General features: G+C 40.6%; 1 long non-coding RNA gene across 2 annotated transcripts in view; it reads right to left on the bottom strand.

Moving 5' to 3' along the window:
• LOC138437221 (uncharacterized) overlaps nucleotides 1-22,605 on the bottom strand; it is a 49,635-nt gene that overhangs the window by 17,572 nt on the left and 9,458 nt on the right. The window contains exon 2 of one of the 2 annotated variants that reach the window (XR_011255826.1): nucleotides 15,716-15,747. The exons of the other annotated variant lie outside the window; for it this stretch is intronic. This is a non-coding gene — a long non-coding RNA (uncharacterized lncRNA). The remainder of the gene's footprint in view (nucleotides 1-15,715; nucleotides 15,748-22,605) is intronic. 2 annotated transcript variants of the gene reach the window in all.

The raw sequence follows: 22,605 nt of genomic DNA, 5'->3' as shown, positions 1-22,605 counted from the left end.
GTGGTCACTCAGCAGTAAAGAATTTTCCTGCCAATGAATGAGACACGGGTTTGATCTCTGAGTTGGGAAGATCCCCTGGAGGAGGAAATAGCAACTCACTCTAGTATTCTTGGCTATGAAATTCCTGGACAGAGGAACCTGCAGGGCTACAGTCCGTGGGGTTGCAAAGAGTCAGACATGATTTAGTGAGTAAACAACAACAAATGCTAACCTAGACACTACAAGATGTTGGGGCAACACCTTCAAAATTCTTTTAAAAAATTATTTTCAATGAAGAATGATATAGCATACCAAACTAATTAGTTGAGAGGGCAGAATACAGATATTTAAATAGGCAAGATATGAAAACTTTCTCTTTTGTGCACTCTTTCTTAAGGAGCTATCAGAAGATGTGATCCTCCAAAATGAGGAAGATTTGGATGCAAACTTAGTAATTATTTCTATCTCAGCATTTCTAATAAAGATTGTTGGTCGGCTGCAAGGTTTATTGTTCTCAGAACATGTTCTGTAACTTTTTAATATGAGTTTTCATTCCCTAATGATATGGAGAAATAATGATACTCTAAGACAGTTTCTTGGGGATAAACCAAGAAACAGAAAGCCACAGCACGTTAAGAACAGATTCAAGATTCCAGTGAAGAAAAGCCCTAGAATGATAGTTGTCTTCCTGGTAGAGCTAACAAGTCCAGATTAGGGCAAGTCAGAAGACTCCAGGAGAGATTACGTCAGGAGCACAGAAATGAAAAGGACACTTAATCCATCAGAAGGTATCAAGAAGCTGAAAATTACAGAATATTTCATTTATCTAAAAGTACTGAGTTATTTGGACAACTGTTAGAGAACTGAAATTGAATTCATGAAAAAAACATTCTAGCTTGAATGACACAATGCCAATATTTAATAAAAGTGGCAATTTCATATACTTCAGCTTAGTAGAAAGCAAAGGGATCAAAAAGTATCTTCAGAGGAAAAGGTTGTGCAGAAAGGAAATGTAATACTAGATATTTTACAAACCTCAGTTATGACTAACATTTTCATAGTCATAATAATGTAAACAACGAATAGTGACTTAATTAGAATAAAAGTATAAGGATATTGCTAGACTCAGTAATTCAGAAGGAAGTCCTGTTAAGTGTAGTAAGTATGAAGAAGATAAAAAAAGAAATTAAATCTTCATCTTTTAAAGTGACTAGTATATAAATAAAGCCTAAATCTGAAAAATCTGGAAGTAGCTATACAAGCTTGCTGCTACTGCTGCCAAGTCGCTTCAGTCGTGTCCAACTCTGTGCGACCCCATAGACGGCAGCCCACCAGGCTCCCCCGGCCCTGGGATTCTCCAGGCAAGAACACTGGAGTGGGTTGCCATCTCCTTCTCCAATGCATGAAAGTGAAAGTGAAAGTGAAGTTGCTCAGTCGTGTCCGACTCCTAGCAACCCCATGGACTGCAGCCTACCAGGCTCCTCCTTCCATGGGATTTTCCAGGCAAGAGTACTGGAGTGGGTTGCCATTGCCTTCTCCTGTATACAAGCTTATTATTATATAAAGCTTGATATCCAAGGAATAAGATGAAAGAATTAAAAGTAATAGACAGCAGGCTGGCAATTTCAAAGATTCAAGAAAGAGATAATGAATAAGGATCCTAAGACATAGGCTGAGAAAGTGGGGGGAAAGAGGGAATGAGAGAAATTACCAGGATTGTATAAATAGCTATTGGTGATTAATTAGAACCCCACATTTCTGGCTTGATCCATTAGACAGATGATGCAGTTACTCACTGAGTCAGGAATTAGGAGGAAGAGTAAACCCTGGAGTAAGGGGATACAGTATGGGATATGTTACATCTGAGGAACATGGAGGACAAACAGATGTGAATATCATAAAAGCAATGAACATATGAGTCTAGTAACTCAAGAGTCCATCACAGTCCAGAGCAGCAGATATGACTCCATGCACTGACTGGCTTGAGGACAGAGGGAAACCGACCTTACTGACATGAATCGCCAGCATCTAGCACAAATAGTGCCTAACATGTTTATTTATTCATGCATTCACTCAACAACAACAAAGTGTCATTTGAAATACCAAGGCTGGGGAAAATGGAAATGAGAGTAGGAAGTTGAGGGAGTTTATGTGAGAGAAATCATTAATATTTACTCAGTGAACGAGGAAGGCTGGTGGTTTTTTTGGAAGGGAAGAGGGCAAGGAGCAAAGGAAGATGAAACACAAGAAAAGGGCTGAATTACATAAAGGATTTTGAATGCTGGAATAATCAGCGAAAAGAATGGAAGAAGCTGCCGGATAAGGTCTAAAGTCAGAATGTCAAGACATACTGTGGGAGAAGCTGAAACTGGATGCCTTATCGTAGTAGGAACGATCCCAAAAGTTACTTTTCTCTAGCACTGCTCTCCTTTTCACCCAGAAGAATTACGCCTCCATGTTCTGCCTTCTTTGAGGACTGTGCTCCTATAGCATTTATCAATATTTTATTATTATAATTGTCTGGTCTATCTACCAGGTGGCGCTAGTGATAAAGAATCTGCCTACCAATGAAGGCAGATGTGGGCGCTGAGTTGGATCCCTGGATGGGCAACATCCCCTGGAGGAGGAAATGGCAACCCACTCCAGTATTCTTGCCTGAAAAGTTCCACGGACAGAGGAGCCTGGCGGGCTCGAGTCCATGGGGCCAAGAAGAGCTGGACGAGACAGCATACGCACCATCTACCCTTACACATCACTGTGTATTCCCGGCACCTGGCAGATGGCCTGCCACGTAGCGGGCACAATGTGTGTTCAGTCGAACACCTAAATCGAGTGATTAACGCCTACATATCGTAAGCTGAAAAGCTTGCTTTCACGGGAGTATAAAAGTGTGGTCTGGGGGGAACCACTGAGGTTTGACACACAACAATTTATGAGACCGATGTAATTCCCAACGGGTAATCTTCGTTCGGCCTCTCCAAGGACCCCAACAAACAATGAGCACATGTGAAGGCGCAGCCCTTCCCCCCACCGCTTGGCCAAGGACTTCGACAAGGGAGAGGGGTCTGCCGCGGGGAGCTCAGGTCGCAGACCTCTACCGGGCCGGGCGGTACGAGTGGGCCGTGGCCGAGGCCCGAAGGAGGCGGTGGTTGGGGCCCGCGCCGAGGGCGTCTCCCCTCACACGTCTGCAGGGGCGCTCTCTACCTGCTGGAGCCGGGGACAGCGGGGCTGACGGCCTGCAGGGGGCCCCCGGCGGCGGCGCGCGGCGGCGACGTGCGTGCTGACGCCGCTCGGGCCCGTCCCGAGCGTCGCCGCGGCCTCCACGCCGCCCGCGGGCCGCCAGCCCCGCCCGTGCGGGCCGTCTGCCGGCGGACCTCCGGCGTTTACCATCGGGGCTTGCTGGCGACCACGGGGCCGCGCGCCGCAAGATGCGCCACCTCTTAGCGGGGCCCCAGGCGGCGGGAGCCTCCATGTTCGTCGCGAGGGCCCGTCAACAAGCCTGTGACTTCGTCGCCGACCTGAGGGCCGCACATGCGCGGCCGGGCCTCCCTCTTTCTAGCATCTTCGGACCGTGCCCGCCCACCCCTGCGACCACACCGGGCGCCCAAGCCAGGTCGCGGGGGACTCGCGCAAGCACAAAGGCCAGAAGGAAGGCTTTCCAGCCCGCACAATTCCCGGGCCAGATTGTAGGTGGCCTCCCCGCGCCCCTCTGCCTGGGCAGTTCTGGGCACAGCACCCGTGTCCAGCCTGAGGACCCACATGCCTGCAAGCCTGGCGGTCTCCTCACGACCCCTCAGGAGACTCTCCAGGCCCGAGATGCTCCACCTGCAAGGAGTCTGGAGCCCCCTGCGCGCCTTCACTCAGTATGAACCCTCGACCATTTCTTTCCATATCTATTTCAAGATTTCGGAGGAACCCAAGTGCCCTCGCAAACGGTTTTATTTTGCTAGTGGATGTGGCAGAGGAAATGAAACACCCAACATTTTTTTCCCCCCAGAGGGAAACTCAAGTATCACTCACCCGACCCCCGTCCCCGTCAACCCCAGCATTTTAAAATAAACGCATTAGGAGGTTTGGGTTTTTTTTAAAAAGGGATAAACAAAAAAGCAAATACCCTTGTATTATGGATTGCTTTGAGCATGTTTATGGGAAAGCGAGATTAAAAGCAAAGGTTTCTGGACCAGAGTTGCTATGTTGTTGCTTTTTGTCGTATGTAGCTCTATACTTCCTCATGAGATAATCATCAGATTCTGTCACACTGTCCCTTTCTTGTGCAATGTCACCGTTAACTCAGCGAATGAGTTTCAAAAATAAAAATGGGGTTACAGCAGAACTGAAGTGCTGTAATCATTCAAAATGTTGGTGCCACTTCCCATGACCCATCTAAAACTATTTAAAGCTCTTATATGGATGGTCAGCTCCTCTGTCAAAATTTTCGACTCTTATTCAGGAGAGTAAACTAAGTATCTTAGGTGTTTATAAACATAATAGGAGATAGGATCTAATGAAACGGATTGATCCAAATCTGAAGACATTTTTTTTTAAGTTTTGTAAATAAAATTCAAATTAAGTTTTTGAGGAGATTATCTGATAGGAAGAAGGGAAAAGAACACTTGGGGAGAAAATAATACCTATGCAAGGGCACCAAATTGTCCAAGTAAAGAGGAAGGATCAATTTGATTTAAAGTCACTGTTCAGGGACTTCCCTGGTGATCCAGTGATTAAGATTGCATGCTTCCACTGCAGGAAGGCAGAAGGTTCAATCCCTAGTCCAGGAAAAGATCACGTATACAACCACCACCACCACAGGAAAAAAAAATAGGTAGGGCCCTCTGTGATTCTCTCCCTTCCAGAGCTATCATTGTGTTAAACTGCGGCTGGTTTAGCATGTCAGAGACCTAAACAGCTAGATTACCTTCAATCTCACACTTTTGTTACATGTGACCAGAACAAATGTGGGTGTAAGTGTTGGATGGTACTTTGGCCTAAGGCCATTTAAATCTAACTAGATTAGGAAAGTGGTTGCTCCCCTAAAATAATAGGTCAGAATATCATATTCCTCTGCATTGAGGTTAGGAGTCACAGTGCTGATTCTGTTTACCTTGCCTTGGTTTCTTTTACCTATTTCTGCCACAGGAAGTTTTTGGAGGGTGTTGAGTAGGATTTAACTTATATACAGATTAAATTTATATGCAGAGTACACGATGAGAAATGCTGGGCTGGAAGAAGCACAAGCTGGAATCAAGATTGACAGGAGAAATATCAATAACCTCAGATATGCAGATGACACCACCCTTATGGCAGAAAGTGAAGAGGAACTAAAAAGCCTCTTGATGAAAGTAAAAGAGGAGAGTCAAAAAGTTGGCTTAAAGCTCAACATTCAGAAAACGAAGATCATGGCATCTGATCCCATCACTTCATGGCAAATAGATGGGGAAACAGTGGAAACAGTGTCAGACTTTATTTTTGGGGCTCCAAAATCATTGCAGGTGGTGATTGCAGCCATGAAATTAAAAGACGCTTACTCCTTGGAAGGAAAGTTATGACCAACCTAGATAGCATATTCAAAAGCAGAGACATTACTTTGCCAACAAATGTCCGTCTAGTCAAGGCTATGGTTTTTCCAGTGGTCATGTATGGATGTGAGAGTTGGACTGAGAAGAAAGCTGAGAGCCAAAAAATTGATGCTTTTGAACTGTGTGGAGAAGATTCTCCAGAGTCCCTTGGACTGCAAGGAGATCCAACCAGTCCACTCTAAAGGAGAACAGTCCTGCGTGTTCTTTGGAAGGAATGATGCTAAAGCTGAAACTCCAATACTTTGGCCACCTCATGCAAAGAGTTGATTCATTGGAAAAGACTCTGATGCTGGGAGGGATTGGGGGCAGGAGGAGAAGGGGATGACAGATGATGAGCTGGCTGGATGGCATTACGACTCAATGGACATGAGTTTTGGGTAAACTCTCGGAGTTGGTGATGGACAGGGAGGCCTGGTGTGCTGCAGCTCATGGGGTCGCAAAGAATCAGACACAACTGAGCAACTGAACTGAACTGAACTGAACTGAACTGAGTAGGATTGGGGTAATTGTGCCCTGGCGAAACTACCTTAAAATTAACAAAATTTTTAAAAATAATAATTTCTAAATATTGGAATGCATTTTCCTAGGCATTGGTTTGGCTGTGTAATGTCCCTGAAATTCTTTCCTTATATGTTTATTTCCTCTGTAGTTTCAGTTCACTTCAGTCGCTCAGTTGTGTCTTGACTCTTTGCGACTCCATGAACCACAGCATGCCAGGCCTCCCTGTCCATCACCAACTCCCAGAGTTCACTCAAACCCCTGTGCATTGTGTCAGTGATGCCATCCAACCATCTCAGCCTCTGTCGTCCCCTTCTCTTCCTGCCTTCAATCTTTCCCAGCATCAGGGTCTTTTCATATGAGTCAGCTCTTCGCATCAGGTGGCCAAAGTATTAGAGTTTCAGCTTCAACATCAGTCCTTCCAATGAACACCCAGGACTGATCTCCTTTAGGATGGACTGGTTGGATCTCCTTGCAGTCCAAGGGACTCTCAAGAGTCTTCTCCAACACCAAAATTCAAAAGCATCAATTCCTCTGTAGTTTAATATAAATACTAGTTTCTTTCAGAAAAAAAAAAGACTGTTTTCAGTCTACTTTATATTCCTAGGATATAACACAGAATGAGGCACATAGCAAGCAATCAAATGTTTGTTGAGAGGGACTATTTGTCCAGTGCCAGTTGTATAATTAGAATTTCTTTTGTTCTTGCAGAATTAGGAACAAAGCTGCACTGACCTCCTGCTATTTTGAAATGCTGACTATCATGGAAATTTTCCTGATCCACTTTGTTGGGATATCTCAGCCATAAGAGCTCTAGTTGATGTAAAAACTGTACCAAGTATCTTTTGTAAAACCTTGAGGTAGGGATCATGAGGCTATGCAAGGAATACCAAACTTGAAACATTCTCATATTGGCTCTACTACTTACCTATTGACTATGAGAAAGATATTTAATCTCTCAGAGGCCTTAATTTCCTCCTGTCTGTTGAGAGATTTGTATTAAATTATCTCCAAATTACTTCTCAACATTAACATCCACATTAAATTAATCTTTGTGTTCCTAAAACAATGCTGGATTCATAATATGAGCTTAATGTTTATTCCTTAAATTAGATTGAAGTTCCCCAGGGTTTCTAGTACATTGCTGAATATTACTTTCAATGTTAAGGTTTTGCAGTTTTTGTTTTGTTTTCTTTTTTGGCGTGCAGCGTGTGGTATCTTAGTGCCCGACCAAGGATGGAACTGGCACCCTTGCTTTGGAAGCATGGAGTGTCAATCACTGCACTGCCAGGAAAGTCCCTCAATGTTAAGTTTTAAATTAACTAATTTATCTCAGAGAAAAGGTTATTTTCCCCCCCATTTTTCTTTATCCAGCTTATATTAAAAACACAGTGAAAAAAATCATAGTAAGTGAACCTGTACTTTTAAAAATCTGAGTTGACATATTTTGCCTTTAGTAAGTAAGGGATTCTCTTACAGCAGGGGTCTTCAGCCTCCAGAATCTAATGCTTGATGATCTGAGATGGGACTGATGTAATAATAATAGAAATATTGTGCACAAGAAATGTAATGTACTTGATAGCTCATGCAGCTCAATACCAAAAAAAACCCCAATCAAAAAATGGGTAGAAGACCTAAACAGACATATCTCCAAAGAAGATATACAGATGACCGATAAACAAATAAACAGATGCTCAACATCACTCATTATTAGAGAAATGCAAATGAAAACTATAATAAGGTATCACTTCACACCGATCAGAATGGCCGTCATCAAAATATCTACAAACAATAAATGCTGGAGAGGAGGTGAAGGAAAGGGAGCCCTCTTGCACTGTTGGTGGGTATGTAAATTGATACAGCCACCATGGAGAATAGTATGGACCTTCCTTAAAAAATTAGAAATAAAACTACCACATGATCCAGCAATCCCACTACTGGTCATATACCATGAGAAAACAATAATTGTAAAAGACACATGTACCTCAATGTTCTTGTAGCACTACTTACAATAGCTATGACGTGGAAGCAACCTAGATGTCCATCATCAGGTGAATGGATAAAGTTTTGGTACATATACACAATGGAATATTGCTGCTGCTGCTGCTGCAGCCAAGTCGCTTCAGTCGCATCCAACTGTGCGACCCCATAGAAGGCAGCCCACCAGGCTTCTCTGTTCCTGGGATTCTCCAGGCAACAACACTGGAGTGGGTTGCCATTTCCTTCTCCAATGCATGAAAGTGAAAAGTGAAAGTGAAGTCACTCAGTCATGTCTGACTCTTCAAGACCCCATGGACTGCAGCCTACCAGGCTCCTCCATCCATGGGATTTTGCAGGCAAGAGTACTGGAGTGGGTTGCCATTGCCTTCTCCACAGTGGAATATTACTCAGCCATAAAAAGGAATGCCACCCCGCTTATTTAACTTATATGCAGAGTCCATCATTAGAAACGCTCGGCTGGAGAAAGCACAAGCTGGAATCAAGATTGCCGGGAGAAATATCAATGACCTCAGATATGCAGATGACACCACCCTTATGGCAGAAAGTGAAGAAGAACTATAAAGCCTCTTGATGAAAGTGAAAGAGGAGAGTGAAAAAGTTGGCTTAAAGCTCAACATTCAGAAAATGAAGATCATGGCATCCGGTCTCATCACTTCATGGCAAATAGATGGGAAAACAGTGGCTGACTTTATTTTTCTGGGCTCCAAAATCACTGCAGATGGTGACTGCAGCCATGAAACTAAAAGACGCTTACTCCTTGGAAGGAAAGTTATGACCAGCCTAGACAGCATATTAAAAAGCAGAGACATTACTCTGTCAACAAAGGTCTGTCTAGTCAGGGCTATGGTTTTTCCAGTGGTCATGTATGGATGTGAGAGTTGGACTATAAAGAAGGCTGAGCACTGAAGAATTGAGGTTTTTGAACAGTGGTGTTGGAGAAGATTCTTGAGAGTCCCTTGGACTGCAAGGAGATCCAACCAGTCCATCCTAAAGAAGATCAGTCCTGGGTGTTCAATGGAAGGACTGATGTTGAAGCTGAAACTCCAATACTTTGGCCACCTGATGCGAAGAGCTGACTCATTTGAAACGACCCTGATGCTGGGAAAGATTGAAGGCAGGAGGAGAAAGGGATGACAGAGGATGAGCTGGCTGGATGGCATCACCGACTCAATGGACGTGAGTCTGAGTGAACTCCAGGAGTTGGTGATGGACAGGGAGGCTTGGCGTGCTGTGGTTCATGGGGTTGCAAAGAGTCGGACATGATTGAGTGACTGAACTGAAAAAGGAATGCATTTGAGTCAGTTCTAATGAGGAGGATGAACCTAGAGCCTGTTATACAGAATGAAGTAAGTCAAAGTCAGAAAGAGAAAAACAAATATTGTATATTAATGCATGGGCTTCTGGGGTGGTGCTATTGGTAAAGAACCAGCCTGCCAATGCAGGAGACATGAGATGCAGATTCCATCCCTGAGTCGGGAAGATCCCCTGGAGGATGGCATGGCAACCGACTCCAGTATTCTTGTCTGGAGAATCCCACTGGATAGAGGAGTCTGGTAGGCTACACTCCATAGGGTCACAAAGAGTCAGACAGGACTGAAGCGAGTTAGCATGCATAGTTATGCATATGTTGAGTCTAGAAAAATGGTACTGATGAACCTATTTGCAGGGCAGGAATAGAGACACAGACGTAGAGAATAGACTCACAGACAAAGCAGAGGCTGGGGGGACAATTGAGAGAGTAGCATTGAAACATATACACGACCACATATAAAACAGATAGCTAATGGGAAGCTGTGTTATACAGGGAGCTCAACAAGGTACTCTGACTACCTAGAGAGATGTGATGGGGTGGGAAGTGGAGGGGCAGTTCAAGAGGCAGGGGACTTATGTGCACTTATGACTGATTCATGTTGCTGCATGGCAGAAGCCAACACAGCACTGTAAAGCAATTATCCTCCAATTAAAAATAAATTAAAAAAAATAAATGTAACACACTTGAATTATCCCAAAGCCATCCCCCACCCCAGTTCTTGGAAAAATTGCCTTCCATGAAACCGGTCTCTGGTGCCCAAAAGGTTGGGGACTGCTGCCTTAGACAATGAAATTTCACTGGGAGGAAATCTTTTAAATTACCTGTGCAGATACAGCAAGACGTTTCAATAGCACATAAAAACATCAACAATCTATAAGTGAAAAAGTGCTAATTTTCCATCTATAACAAAATGTATTCCCCAAAGGACTCACTGAAAACTCTTCTTATAGTTAAATTATTAAATAAATTTTAAAGTAATGCAACTATCTTTGTTGCTGTTGTTCAGTCGCTAAGTTGTGTTCAATTCTTTGTGACCCTATGAATTGCAGCACGCCAGGCTACTCTGTCCATCACCATCTCCCTGAATTTGCTCAAACTCATGTCCATTGAGTCAGTAATGCCATCCAACCATCTCATCCTCATGTCGCTCCCTTCCCCTCTTGCCCTCAATTTTTCCCAGCATTCGAGTCTCTTCCAATGAGTCAGCTCTTTGCATCAGGGGGCCAAAGTATTGGAGCTTCAGCTTCAGGATCAGTCCTTCCAATGAATATTCAGGGTTGATTTCCTTTAGGATTGATGGTTAGATCTCCTTGCTGTCTAAGGGACTCTCAAGAGTCTTCTCCAACACCACAGTTCAAAAGCGTCAATACTTCAGTGCTCAGGATTGGAGAGTTATGTCCAGCTCTCACATCCATACATGACCACTGAAAAACCATAGCTTTGATTATACGGATCTTTGTTGGCAAAGTTATGTCTCTGTTTTTTAAAACATTGCCTAGCTTTGACACAGTTCTTCTTCCAAGGAGCAAGCATCTTTTAATATCATGGCTGCAGTCACCATCCACAGCAATTTTGGAGCCCAAGAAAATGAAATCTAACACTGTTCACACATTTTCCCCATTGATTTGCCATGAAGTGATAGGACCGGATGCCATGATCTTAATCTTTCAAGTGTTTAGTTTTAAACCGGCTTTTTCACTCTCCTCTTGCACCTTCATCAAGAGGCTCTTTAGTCCTCTTCACTTTCTGCCATTAGAGTGCTATCACCTGTATATCTCAGGTTGTTGATATTTCTCCTAGCAATCTTAATTTCAGCTTGTGATTCATCTAGCCCGGCATTTCACCTGATGTACTTTGCATAGAAGTTAAATAAGCAGGGTGACAACATACAGCCTCGACGCACTCCGTTCCCAATTTTTACCTGTCCATTCCATGTCCAGTTCTAACTGTTGCTTCTTGTCCTGCAAACATACAGGTTTGTTAGGAGGCAGGTAAAGTGGTCTAATATCCCCATCTCTTTAAGAATATTCCACAGTTTGTTGTGATCCACACCGTCAAAGGCTTTAGCATAGTCAATGAAGCAGAAGGAGATATTTTTCTGGATTTCTCTTGCTTTTTCTATGATACAATGGTTGTTGGCAATTTAATCTCTGGTTCCTTTGCCTTTTCTAAATCCAGCTTATACATCTGGAAGTTCTCAGTTCACATACTGCTGAAGTTTAACTTGAAGGATTTTGAGCAAAATCTTGCAGGCATGTGAAATTAATGCAATTGTACGGTAATTTGAACATTCTTTGGCATTGCTTTTCTTTGGGAGTGGAATGAAAACTGATCTTTTCCAATCCTATGGCCACTGCTGAGTTTTCCAAATTTGCTTTACTTATTTATTCATTTTTATTGGAGTATAATTGCTTTACAATGTGGTGTTAGTTTCTGCTGTACAGCAAAGTGAATTAGCTATATGTATACATATATCCCCTCTCTTTTGGATTTCCTTCACATTTAAGTCACCACAGAGCACAGAGCAGAGTTCCCTTGTGATACAGTATGCTCTCATTAGTTATCTATCTTATACATAGTGTAAATACTTTTTTAAAAATCTGTAATTCATGCTTTTTTACTAATTCAGGGTTTTTTCCTAACAATAAAACTAGTGTGAATCTACATATTTATATTACTCAAAATTATGCAGAATACTACATGAATATGAAATTAAGTGGTCATTGTTAATATTTTGAGGTTAAACACTCCTCTCAACAGCATTAATGAGTATCTGCTGGATGTAAAGCATCATTATGATTATGAAGAAGAACTGAGATTTGTTTGACTAATTACCATATGACAGGCACCTTGAAGTATCCCATTTAACCCTCTCAACAGCCCTCAGATTATTATCATCTTCATATTTTTAATACTTAACGAAGTTGTTATATACCCCCAGAGAAAAGAGTGAAATTCAATATTAAGGTTGTCAAATATCAAAGCCCATATGTTCCTAAACATTATGCTCTACCAACTTAGTTAGATTACCTGTCTTACATAACATTTTCCAGGGGATTTCCAGGTGGCACTAGTGGTGTAGAACCCACCTCCAATTCAGGAAACATTAAGAGACCTGGGTTCGATCTCTGGGTCAGGAAAATCCCCTGGAGGAGGATATGGCAACCCACTCCAGGTATTCTTACCCAGAGAATGCCATGGACAGAGGAGCCTGGCGGACTACAGTCCATAAGGTTGCAAGCAGTCAAACACGACTGAAGCGACTTAGCCCGCATGCAAGGAAGTATAATACTTTTCAAGGATTCATGAATTTGTCTAACCATAAGTTTAATGAAAAACTTTCTCTAAAATTTAGCTAACTAGGTAGTCCCTTAAGGGTAAAATGTCAATATTTGCCCAAGATCCTTGAGTTACCAAAGAGAGGCTTTAATTTCTAATATGAATTTACCATGTCTTCTGATACGTGATAACCAAACTACGAAGATAAAGAATCATTCTGTCACTGGTAGAGACATTACTAATGCTTAGCACAGCTGCTACCACAAAATCAACTTTGGTTTGGTATTTCACCTGGGCAGATATTGATATCAACACTTTGATAGTTAACAGTTTATTGAGTTTATCCAAAACTTTAGACCACAAGGATTATCAGAAGTTTCTTTACTAAGTAACAGTTTTGAAATACTTGGCAGTGGAGCAACTTAGAAGTACTTCGGAAATATAGTTGTACATCTTCATTATGGCTAAAAGATTAACAGTTCCAAATTAGCTAAACAATTGTTGTGTCCCCGTAGGCAGTAATATAGTCTGATGATGAATAAATAGGTATTCACTGATATACTTGAAGCTCAAACTTCTGTTATGCAATCCATTTCCAGGAATTTTCCTTTAAGAAAGATGAATGAAATATGTCCAACTGTGCATTTTTATGACTGAAGATTTATAAGACATGAAAATCATTAAAAGAAGGTTGATGAAATAAAGCACACAGAATGATAGTCATGTACGGTAGACCTATATTTGTTGATGTGGGAACATATCCATGATATATCACTATGAAAAGATAGGTACTAGATTTATGTATAAAGCAAAATAGCTTCTCTCAGAGTGAATGATCCTTGAGAATCACAGAGGAAACACCCTGGGATTTCCTCAATATGCTGTTGGTTACACAGGTCAGACCTTTGGGTGGTGGGTGTAAACTACACAGAAATATGAACCCAGGCAGTGAGAATCACTGAGGCCATTTTGGTGTCTGGCTCTCCACCGCACTTAGTTAACCAGTTGGACACTGTTAACTGAACTTTAAACTTCTGAAAAGCAAGTGGTTGAACATAAGATGGCTTTTAAGAATAAATCTGTTTTCTTCAAAGTTTTAAAGAGGAGAATAACTAAGCTATATTGATGGTTATATTAGTAATATTCACTACCTTAACAGGAATATTACCAACCGAATGTGACTTTATCAGCATTTTTTTTTTTTTTGGTTCTAACTTTGACAGTCTTAAAACTTAATTCATTTCTCTCTTTCCATTTTTTTACCAATAGTAAATCTCACTCTTTTCCATGTACAGTTCTATAATTTTTGACAAATGTACACTAAAGAAAGGCAATGCCAAAGAATGCTCAAACTACCACACAATTGCACTCATTTCACACACTAGTAAAGTAATACTCAAAATTCTCCAGGCTAGGCTTCAGCAATATGTGAACCTTGAACTTCCAGATGTTCTAGTTGGTTTTAGAAAGGGCCGAGGAACCAGAGATCAAATTGCCAATATCCGCTGGATCATTGATAAAGCCAGAGAGTTCCAGAAAAACATCTATTTCTGCTTTATTGACTATGTCAAAGCCTTTGACTGTGTGGATCACAATAAACTGTGGAAAATTTTGAAAGAGATGGGAATACCAGACCACCTGACCAGCCTCTTGAGAAACCTGTATGCAGGTCAGGAAGCAACAGTTAGAACTGGACATGGAACAACAGACTGGTTCCAAATAGGAAAAGGAGTATGTCAAGGCTGTATATTGTCACCCTGCTTATTTAACTTCTATGCAGAGTACATCATGAGAAACGCTGGACTGGAAGAAGCACAAGCCAGAATCAAGATTGCCGGGAGAAATATCAGCAAGCTCAGGTATGCAGATAACACCATCCTAGTGGCAGAAAGTGAACAAGAACGAAAGAGCCTCTTGATGAAAGTAAAAGAAGAGAGTGAAAAAGTTGGCTTAAAGCTCAACATTCAGAAAACTAAGATCATGGCATCCAGTCCCATCACTTAATGGCAAATAGACAGGGAAATATTGGAAACAGTAGCTGATTTTATTTTGGCGGGCTTCTAAATCATTGCAGATGGTCATTGCAGCCATGAAATTAAAAGACACTTACTCCTTGGAAGGAAAGGTATGACCAACCTGGACAGCATATTTAAAAAGCAGAGATATTACTTTGTCAACAAAGGTCCGTCTACTCAAGGCTATGATTTTTCCAGTAGTCATGTATGGATGTGAGAGTTGAACCATAAAGAAAGCTGAGTGCCAAAGAATTGATGCTTTTGAACTGTGATGTTGGAGAAGACTCTTGAGAGTCCCTTGGACTGCAAGGAGATCCAACCAGTCCATCCTAAAGGAGATCAGTCCTGGGTGTTCATTGGAAGGACTGATGCTGAAGCTGAAGCTCCAATACTTTGGACACCTGATGCAAAGAACTGACTCATTTGAGAAGACTCTGATGCTGGGAAAGATTGAGGGTGGGAGGAGAAGGGGACGACACAGGATGAGATGGTTGGATGCCATCACTGACTCAATGGACATGAGTTTGGGTAAACTCCAGGAGTTGGTGATGGACAGGGAGGCCTGGTGTGCTGTGGTTCATGGGGTCGCAAAGAGTCGGACATGACTGAGCAACTGAACTGCACTGAACTGATACTATTGTGTAACCACCACCATAATTCAAATAGAGAATAATTTCATCAATTCAAGATAGTAATACTCTCTTTTTCTCTTTTCTTCCTTTACCTAGGCAAGAAGAAATGTCTGTCTTCAGAATTGTCAATAACATATCAGAAATCTTTACAATAAACTATACTTTTATCTCTAGAAATGAGTTATACAGGGTTGAACTATGATAGAAGTGGTAGACACAAAGCAAGCCAAAGAGAGTGCCACAGTAGAAACACTGAGTGGTTATACATGTACAACACCAATGCTAGAGGAACCAGTTTTCAAGCTTTCGTCTCATATCTCAACTCATCTGATGGTGTACCCGTATTTCTTATACCTGAAGGATTAGAACATTGCAATGACTTTTATGCAAATAGCAGAGGAATCGTTATTCCTTATTAATTACCTTTATTATCCATTCCAGGGTTTCTTTTTAACCTATGATAAAGAAAAGAGAAAATCAGCTACCTTCCCATATAGAAAAACCTTAGCATATTGCCTATTTGGATTTAATTAAAAATAGATATTCTCATTTGTAATTTCATGTATTTATATCTTATGTATCTATCTACCTACATATGTACATATATATATATATGCGTGTGTGTGTGTGTATCTATAACCCTCACCCCTCTCAGTATATATTTCATATTTTCTTTTACAACCATTAAGTGTGAATAGAACACATATAAGCTTCTTTAGCTACTCAGATAACCCTGTGTGTGTATTAGTTGGTTAGCAGTGTCCAACTCTTTGCAACCCCATGGATGATAGGCGACCAGGCTCCTCTGTCCATGGAATTCTCCAGGCAAGAATACTGGAGTGCATAGCCACTCCTTTCTCCAGGGGATCTTCCCAACCTAGGGACTTAACCCAGGTCTCTCATATTGCAGGCAGATTCTCTACTGTCTGAGATGACAGGGAAGCCCAATCATGTAATAAGTATTAAACTGGTATGAAGAACATGTTATACAATTATGTCTATAAAAGTTAAAAATAAGTTATAAGGAGATAAAAGTTATAAGGATGAATGTGAAATAGAATTAAATTAAAATGAAATAAAATAATTTTAAAAATAAGAGGAATTATATATAACTCATATATATGATATACATATATTAGTATATGTGTATGTATATATGAAAATTTATGAATCAGAGGTTAAACATATGTACAAAGAGTGTAGTAACACTGGAGATTTAAGTATAAGTCATATCATTTGGGAAATCTAGAAATATCTAAAACTCAAAAGACACAAGAAGAAAAAATAAGTCACTATGTTGATCACAACAAACCAAAACGAACAGGAAAAAAATGGAAAAATAGAGACTAGGGATAATGTGGAATATACTAAAAGAAAATGGAAAGCTGATTGGAGAAATTGTCAGGCTAAGAAATCCAGTGTCTATCACGTACCTGTCAAGGCAAGACATCTCAGAAAAACTTTGTATCTCTCAGTCTCTCTACATTGTTCTGACCTAGCTCCAAATTTTTAAAAAGTATTCATTTATTTGGCTGTACCAGGTCTTAGTTGAGGCATGAAGGATATTCAGTCTTTGATGCAGCCTGTGAACCTTCAGTTGCAGCACGTGAGATCTAGTTCCTGGACCAGGGATCAAACCCAGGCCCCTGCATAAGAACCTTGGAGTCTTAACCACTAGACCAGCAGGGAAGTCCCACATTCTTAAAGCAAACAAACACACAGACAATTAAACTGATGAGCTTAACTGAACATGGCTCATTTTTCAAGAAACTTTAATTGTTCACTCACTTCATGTTCAATTTTCTTTCCTAGACTATTACTCAGAGATGGTGTAATTTACTGATGTATAGTTACTAGGGATACGTGAAAATACATCCAGTGAACTGATCACTCTGAAAAGCAAATCTATTTAATAATGCAAGAGAACTTATCTTTTCCTAGGAAGTGTGATAAAAACTTTTAAGCAAAATTAGACTATCATTCATTACCTATTTAGAAAATCTCCTACACTCTTCCCATGTTTTATACCTCCCAGACAATGGTCAAGTTTATTTCTGGTCCCTCCTCTCCATTGTACTGTCTCAGCCCTGGAGGAGGCTGTCTCCAATGTCAGTCCAGGCCTGAAAAGCTCTCGCCTCCTCTGACCTACCCAGGTGTTTTCGGAGGGTAAACAGTTTCTGGGCAAGGTAATGAATCTGTTACCCACCTCTGCTCTAGAATGTATAGATTCATTTCTTGACAGCTCCTTTTCCTATGCTCCAGAATCAAACTTCTATTTTTCTTCCAGAATGATCTTTCTGACCCAATATTTGATGATACTACCCCCTGCTAACATTTCTTCAGTGGCTGCCCAGCATCTGAAGCAAAAGTAGCAATTGTCAGCGGCCACGGGGGCCAGGCAGGTAACATAAGTGACATTTGAATAAAGCAGATCAATAGGGACTACTGCAGAGCACTGACAGCAGAGCCCGTCAAATTCAAGGAAATGTGGCCAGAATTCCCAAGTCTTCAGAACAGGCTAGAAGTCCAGGTTCAGATGTGAAGCTTCTCCATTTTTAAATGGTGACAGCTAATTCCACTTGTTAAAAACAGGGTAGGAGCCATCCCTTGTATAGTCTGTGGGCAATCAATCTGCCAACTCCGACCTGATAGGACAAAATCCAAACTCCTTAATATGGCATCTATGACTCTTAATGATCTATTTCCTTCCTACCTTTACAACTCTACCAATTCTTCCTGCCAAAAAAGCATGTAAGCTTCACCAGTTGTGAATTACATTCACTTCCAGGAGAAGTGTCGTTTTATTTGCCTTTGTGCGTTTTCTGTTTCTGTTCTTTTGGAGTCTGCTCCCTAACTCACTGCATCTCCCCCTCAAATACTTCATTCAATTCCTCCTTGATTAATTGCGACAGTGAAGTGTCATCTTCTTCTAGAAGCCATCCCTACGCTATCCCTTCCTTCCCTTACCACCTAGGATAGATGCCTTTACAGTAGGTTCCCAAAGCATGAAGTAGATCCAAGTCTATGTGGGAAACTGTTAGATTTCATTTCATAATTGTTGCTAAGTTGCTTCAGTCGTGTCCGACTCTGTGTGACCCCATAGATGACAGCCTACCAGGCTCCCCCGTGCCTGGGATTCTCCAGGCAAGAACACTGGAGTGGGTTGCCATTTCCTTCTCCAATGCATGAAAGTGAAAAGTGAAAGTGAAGTCGCTCAGTCGTGTCCGACTTTTAGCGACCCCATGGACTGCAGCCTACCAGGCTCCTCTGTCCATAGGATTTTCCAGGCAAGAGTACTGGAGTGGGCTGCCATTATAATTGTTAGGCCCAGGTATTTCACGTCAGTAAGCAATTGTATGGGCTTCCTTGGCAGCTCAGTGGTAAAGAAGCCACCTGCCAATGCAGGAGAGGCAGGTTTGATCCGCGGGTTGCCCCTGGAGAAGGAACTGGCAACTCACACCAGAATTCTTGCCTGGGAAGTCTCGTGGACAGAGGACCGTGTGGGGCTACAATCCAGGATATGACTTAGCAACTAAAACAACAATAAGCAATTGTATAAATAGGTATAGAACTTAAATGCATATCTGGCCTTGAGGTGGGGATCGGAGGAAAGAGCTTAGATGAAACAAAAGAGGGCTATGGATGAAACCCTGTGAAGTTAAATGTAGGCAGAGAAAAAGGAGTGTATGAGAGGAGTCTTAAAAGTAGTAAGAGAATTAAGAAGAAAACCAGAGGTGAACTGTGTAATGAAAGATGAGGGGAAATTTTCAAGAAGGAAGAAGTATTCATCATGGTCAAATACTGCAAAACATCCACTGGATTTGGCAACGGCATCAGTGGTCATTCTGAGAGGATCAGCTTTTAAGGAATGGCGATTGTGAAACCAAAAAAAAAGTGAATTGACCAACGAAAAGAAAACGAGAAAGTTGAAACCATAAATAAATATTACTCTATCATGTTTTTGTTCTTATTTTTGTTTTTTTGCGGATTGAAGAAGATCCACTAGAATTGTACATGGGAGACTTTTGGATGAAGAGCTTCTGATTGGTTTATTTTTAGTACTTCTCAACAGGGGAGATAATGGCATTTTGAGAAGTGTAATTGTTGAGTGAAAAATTCCCTCACATTGCAAGTTATTTAGCATCCCTGCCACCTTCCTCCCCACCAAATCACAATGCTCCCCAGATATTTTGATAACCAAAAATATCCTCATTGCATTTCCAGATGCCTCTGGAACAGTGATATTGGCCCCATTAGGGAATCCCAGCACAGTCTCCCCACAAAAGGCTCTTTTTCTTGCAACAATTTTTTTTCTCAACATTTTAGTATGAGAAATTTCTAACAAAAAGTTGAAAGAATAGTAAAATAAACACTTACACACCCATTAGCTAGATTCAAAAATTATTACCATCTTGTGTTTATTTTTTATTTTGCCAAACCATTTGAAAGGAAGTTGTCAACATCATGACATTTTATACATGCATTTCCTTAAATTAAGGACAGATTTTGTAATCACATTATTACCACACATCTTAGAACACAAATAAAAAATTATTAATATCAATCTAAAACCCAATCCATATTCAAATTTTCCCAACAATCAACTTCAACTTTTTTTTTCCAGATTAGAAACTAGTCAAATTTTACATGTTTAATTTGGTTGTTACATTTTTCAGTCTCTTTTAATCTAAAAATTTTTCACTTTTAAAATTTTTTACAACATTGATTTTTTTTTTTTTAAGAGAACAAGCCAATTTTCCCATAGACTATTCTACATTTGGGTTTTTCTGATTAAATTTTTATGGTTAATTTAATATGTTCTTATTGCCACCTTTTTTTTTATAAAATGATATCTGATTTTAAATGCTTGATTAGACTCAAGCTATTCCTTTTTGGCAAAGATATATCATAGATTATAGAAGGGCTGATCGTGAAGACCATTCTATTATTTATGGTGCTACGTTTGATCACAGAATTGAGTTATTGATGGTTGTTAAGGGGATATATGTTTTACATTGAACAACTGAATAAATGAATGATATAAACTGATTTTTTAATAAATTGATTATAAGTGACAGCTAACAAACAAGAGGTATTTGAGTTCTGATATACAAATTCTAGAATAGCTAGTTATAGATCTAACTGAGGAAAGAAATTATTGAGTATTCTTCATAGTTTAAAATCTTATTTCACAGTGAGAATATAATAGTCTACTCGTTCTTATCATTATGCCAGTGTTCAGAAACACATATTCTGATATTATTTGCTTATGAGAAGTGAATGTTTGAAATATTGAACTATGTCCTATGGGGAAAAGATATCTCTTGGTGGAACAAAAGTCCTGGAGAAGTGAAATATTATTAACAACTTTGAAATTCTTCTTTGATGATCTTCACACAATAGCTATAATGTTATTATCAGGCAGAGTTCTTTATTCCAGCACAGAAACTGACTCTAGTTTTATGCAAAAAAATCAATTTATTAGGATATGGGATGGTTCACAAAATTTAAAAAAAAAATGCTAAGAAAGCAAATAGTACAGGAACTGATGTAGGTGATGACAAGAATATCGGACAGTCGCTTTGGGGCATAATCATCTGGACACAACTTTGCTAAGTGCTAGGAGAGCTAATCTGATTGGTTTAGATGGAGTTAAATCATTTTTCTATTGGTTACCTAGAATCTGAGCACCTTTTAACTGGGGACAATTCCCATTTTGTGAGTCTTGTTGAGAGAAAGGACCATGCCACCCACTAGAGAAGCTACATGGGGCTAGACATTCTTCCAGTTCTTCAGCAGTAAGTCTTGGGCACCTGAGCTAGGTTTAACTGAGCATTCGAACCAAGGACTTTGAATTTGGAGAAAATGTTGGTAAGTTTGTCTTCAGTAATGGTGGTAGGAGGATCAGCAGACCTTATCTGTAGAGGGCTAGATGGTAAATAGTTAAGACATTGCGTCTGCATGTAATCTCTTCCCCATATTTGTCTTTGTTGGCTTAAAACCCTCAAAGATGTAAAGGTCCTTCTTAGGTTGCTGGCAGCCAGAGTTGCAGTCATTTATGTGCCGGCTTGACTGGGGCCAGGGGATCTGCTTACAAGGAGGCTCATTCATTTGGCTGGAGGCTTCAGTTCCTCACCAAGTGGACCTCTCCAAAATGCTGCCCAAGTGTATTTACACGATCGCCCAAGTCCCACAGAATGAGTGGTTCTAGCGAGTAATCAAGCAACCAAGACTGAAACCACAGCATCTTCTACTACTAATCTTAAGAGTGACAGATCATTACTTGTGCTGAATGCTGTTGGTCAGTCAGAGCAACACAGGGATGTGAGAACACCATAGAAGGTGTGAATACCACAAGGAGAGGATCACTGGGCTCCGCCTTAGAGGTTGTTTACCACAGTTGTCATAACAATTACTATCTGATGGTGGCACCAGCAATGTCATTCTATGAGAGTTTTCCTATAATGTGATCTTGACTATGTTTGTTATTATTGCCTGGCTTACATTTTCTTCCTCATTTTATGGGTTCATTCTCCAGCCTTCTTACTAATTCTGGAACCATTCAATATCTTTTCCATAAATGTCCTTTCTGCTTATGGAATTGTGGTGGGCAAAATTCTAAAATGCCCCCCAAAATTCTAAAATGTCTCTGGTATAAACCATTAACCATGTGTAATCCCCTCATCTTGAGTATTGAGAAGAACTGTGAATATGGTGGATGTCACTCTTGTGATTGTTATGTGAAAAAGGTGAAGGAATTTTGCAGGTATAATTAATGACCCAAATCAATTAATTCTGAGTTAATCAAAAGCAGATTATCCTTTTGGTGGGACTGTAAAATGGTACAGATGCTATGGAGAACAATATGATGGTTGCCAAAAAATTTCAAAATAGAATTACCTTATCATCTAACAATTCCACTTCTGACTATATACCCAAGGAATTTAAAACAGGTGCATGTGAATATCTATGATTTCAACAATATTATTCACAATAGCCAAAAGGTAGAAGCATCCCAAGTGTCCACAGATGAATAAACAAAATATATGAAGGTCACGTGCCATTCAGCCTTGAAAAGAAGGGCTGGATACATGCTACAACGTGGATAAACCATGAAGATACTGAAGTGAAATAAGTCAGTCACAAAAGGACAAAAACTGCATGATTCCTCTCAGATGAGATACTTAGAGTGGTAAAATTCATAAAGATGGAAAGTAGAAAAGCGGTTTCCTGGGGCTTGGGGGTGGGGTGGCTAGAGTTACCGTGTAATGTGTACAGAATTTCAGTTTTTCAGAATGAAAGACTGTGGATGG

Source organism: Ovis canadensis, chromosome 3, assembly GCF_042477335.2.
Source record: "Ovis canadensis isolate MfBH-ARS-UI-01 breed Bighorn chromosome 3, ARS-UI_OviCan_v2, whole genome shotgun sequence".
NCBI lineage: Eukaryota > Metazoa > Chordata > Mammalia > Artiodactyla > Bovidae > Ovis > Ovis canadensis.
Note: the sequence above shows the minus strand (reverse complement) of the source record. Positions and strands in the feature narration are given on the sequence as shown.